Consider the following 3,924-nt stretch of genomic DNA (forward strand, 5'->3'; position numbering starts at 1 on the left):
CAGTTTTGAAAATAAATTGTTAATATATTGGTTCTGAAGTTTTGAGCAAATGCAATGAAATATTTTAAATACTGAGGTATGGCATTTTATAAGTCAAGATGCTATGGTGTGATTTAGTGAAATGGTTGTTTTTCAACAATTCTCAATACTTATTCCTTATCTTATGTATGATTCTTGAACTTCTAGTAGAAAAGTTTTTACTTGTCCTGAGATGTAATGGTTATTAACACAGTATTAGATAGGGATTGCATTGAATTTGTAGATTGCTTTGGGTAGGATGGCCATTTTCACAATATTGATTTTTCCAATCCAGGAACATGGAATATCTTTCCATTTTTTACATCTTCTTTGATTTCTTTGATTAAGGTTTTATAGTTCTCGGCATATAGGTCCTTTACCTCTTTGGTTAGGTGTATTCCGAGGTATTTGATTTTGTGAGGTACAATTTTAAAAGGTATCGTATTTTTGTATTCCTTTTCTAGTGTTTCATTGCTGGTATACAGAAATGCAACTGACTTCTGAATGTTAATCTTATATCCTGCCACTTTGCTGAATTTATTAATCAGTTCAAGGAGTTTTGGGGTTGAGTCCTTAGGGTTTTCTAGGTATAGAATCATGTCATCTGCATACAGTGACAGTTTGATCTCTTCTCTTCCTATATGGATGCCTTTGATTTCTTTTGTTTGTCTAATTGCTGTGGCTAAGACTTCCAAAACTATGTTGAAGAGCAGTGGTGAGAGTGGGCATCCCTGTCTTGTTCCAGATTTGAGTGAGAAGGCTTGCCATTTGCAGCAACATGGATGGAACTAGAGAATCTCATACTGAGTGAAATGAGCCAGAAAGACAAAGACAAATACCATATGACATCACTTATAACTGGAATCTAATATCCAGCACAAATGAACATCTCCTCAGAAAAGAAAATCAATCATGGACTTGGAGAAGAGACTTGTGGTTGCCTGATGGGAGGGGGAGGGAGTGGGAGGGATCGGGAGCTTGGGCTTATCAGTCACAACGTAGAATAGATTTACAAGGAGATCCCGCTGAATAGCATTGAGAACTATGTCTAGATACTCATGTTGCAACAGAAGAAATGGTGGGGGAAAAACTGTAATTGTAATGTATACATGTAAGGATAACCTGACCCCCTTGCTGTACAGTGGGAAAATAAAATTAAAAAAAAAATAAAATTTAAAAAAAAAAAAAAAAAAAAAAATTCTTTAAAATTGACATAGAAAAAAAAAAAAAAAAAAAAAAAAAAAAAAAACACAGTATTAGAGTTTGTCTTATATTACTTATACTAGTGACTAGGGGGAAGAAGAAATGAAAACAATAGGAATGAAAGGGAGAAAATCCAGCCTGAGGTACTAACTAAAACCAGTGATGTGGGAACTGAAAGAAACTTGCAGTTTCAGGCTGGCTCATTAGGAAGAGTCGAACAGTTTGTATGAATCAATTTGAAAGAAGCCAAATTATGCAAATGAGTAAGGTGTTACATGAGACACTACATTTCAACTTAACCTTACTATAATTATGCTCAAACGCTTACTGAATGTTAAAAACAAATATTTTTGAAGTCTGAAATGATAAATGTTTAAAAAAAAAGAAGTTTTGTCATCTTTCTGGTTGACTATAACAAAGAGTATTTCATTTGCAAATTAAGCCATTGGTAAATCAATTGTATTTGTAAATTAAGTACAAGAGGATTATAACCAATTATGGTCATGTACATAGCTCTTGACTCCAAATATGTTGATTTTTTTCTATCTATCACCTTTCTACAAAGGACAGATGACAGGAAATTTCTCACATATAACATTATCCACATTCTATACTTCATATATTTGCACTTTTTGTATTTTCACTCAAGGTTTCATTTCTGTGTATATGTGTTCAATAATAAACATTGAGAATAGGAAAGAGAGATATGATTTTTTCTTACAGAATGATTTCTTGAATTCTACCAGGGTAAAATATCCAATTATGTTTGATAATGGAAGTATATGGTTACATAAGTATAATATATTCTATAAGTCAGCCTTCATTTCAGTTAACTAAGATGTTTAGCAGTAGTTAACGTTTTCAAGAAAGGGACAGCCTTTTCAAATAAAAGTCAAAAAGGGAAAGCTAAGAGTTCCCTTTGTGGCTCAGTGGTAACGAACCCAACTAGTATCTGTGAAGATGCTGATTTGATCTCTGGCCTTGCTCAGTGTGTTAAGGATCCAACATTGCCAGTTTGTGAGCTGTGGTGTAGCTTGCAGACGTAGGTCAGACCCCACGTTGTTATGGCTTGCAGCATAGACTTGCAGCTGGAGCTCCCATTAGATCCATATTTGGAACCTCCATGTGTCTCAGGCATAGCCTTAAAAAAAGCTAAGGAAAAAAAAGGGGGGGGAAGGAATCACTCCAAATAAAAACCAACTTTCTTTTTCTTCAACTTTTGGATTCTTTCTACTATAATTTGCTCCATGACAAGAAATTATGTGCATCACCATATTTAAATATATATCATAAGAATTAATAATTATTTAATTTCAGGTGTCTTGAAACTGCTTTGCATCATGGAACATAGAAAAAACATTACAGAATTTATTCTCTTGGGATTTTCTCAAATAAAGGAAATTGAAGTCCTCTGTTTTTTACTGTTCTTACTGTGTTACCTTGCAATTTTGATTGGAAACCTGCTTGTCATTATTTCTATCACCTGCAGTCCATTTATTCATGAGCCTATGTATTTCTTCCTGAGTTACCTCTCACTCTCAGACCTTTGTTACACCTCCACTGTGACCCTCAAGTTGACTGTTGACTTGCTGGCAGTAAATAAGACCATTTCCTACAAAGGCTGCATGACCCAGCTCTTTACCATGCACTTCTTTGTGGGGATCGAGGTCTTCATCCTGACAGGGATGGCCTATGATTGCTACATGGCCATCTGCCAGCCCCTGCATTACACAATCATCATGACCAGGCAGAAGTGTGGCACCATGATTGCTGTTTCCTGTGCTGGAAGATTCCTACATTCCTTCAGTCAATTTCTCCTGGCCATCTTCTTACCCTACTGTGGCCCCAATGTAATAGATCATTACTTCTGTGATGTGTATCCTTTGCTGAAAATGGCCTGCATGTACACCAGCAGAACTGATCTCCTGCTCATTGCCAATTCAGACCTGATGGGCCTGGTGACTTTTGTGGTCTTGTTGATATCTTATGCTGTCATCTTATATACTGTCTGCTCTTACTCTGTAGAGAATCACCACAAAGCTCTCTCCACCTGCAGTTCTCACATCACTGTGGTAGTCCTTTTTTTCACTCCTTTATTCTTTATTTATATTTGACCAGCCACTACTTCACCAGAAGACAAAGTGTTTGCTCTTTTTTACACTATCATCCCATGCTGAACCCTCTGATATACACACTGAGAAACATGGAGATGAAGAACGCCATAAAGAAACTATGGTGCCACATCACAGGAAGAAAGGAAGTGAACTGAAAGACATCCCTAATTTTCACCACTGAGCTTGTTGAATATATGACATCTTTATTCTGAAACCTTTAAAATGCTTGCCTATGATCCTTGTGTCTAGCAACAATACATAGGCTTAAATATGAGCAAATGTTTACAATTCCCTGGATTTGTCCAGGCTCTCTACTACGCTCTTTTCTAGGCTTCTTATTATTTATATCTCTTCTGCCCTGTTGATCCTTTGGCTGTATAATCAATTTATATATTAAGCAGCAGATTATCAAAAACACCAGGCAATACTGGGAGCCCATAGAGCTCATTCTTGTGTTTAACTATATCCAATGAAGCCATTTCTGGCTGTCAAACAATGAATTAAAAAATAATTTCAATCTTTTACTTGCGTCACATAGACAATATTCTAAAATGATCTAATTTATGACTTGCAAGAATATTTCTTAAAG

At 35.8% G+C, this 3,924-nt stretch overlaps 1 pseudogene; it reads left to right on the top strand.

Moving 5' to 3' along the window:
• Nucleotides 1-2,561: 2,561 nt before the first annotated feature.
• On the top strand, nucleotides 2,562-3,490 carry LOC100518722 (annotated as a pseudogene).
• Nucleotides 3,491-3,924: the final 434 nt, after the last annotated feature.

The sequence above is a fragment of the Sus scrofa genome, unplaced genomic scaffold (assembly GCF_000003025.6).
Source record: "Sus scrofa isolate TJ Tabasco breed Duroc unplaced genomic scaffold, Sscrofa11.1 Contig53, whole genome shotgun sequence".
NCBI lineage: Eukaryota > Metazoa > Chordata > Mammalia > Artiodactyla > Suidae > Sus > Sus scrofa.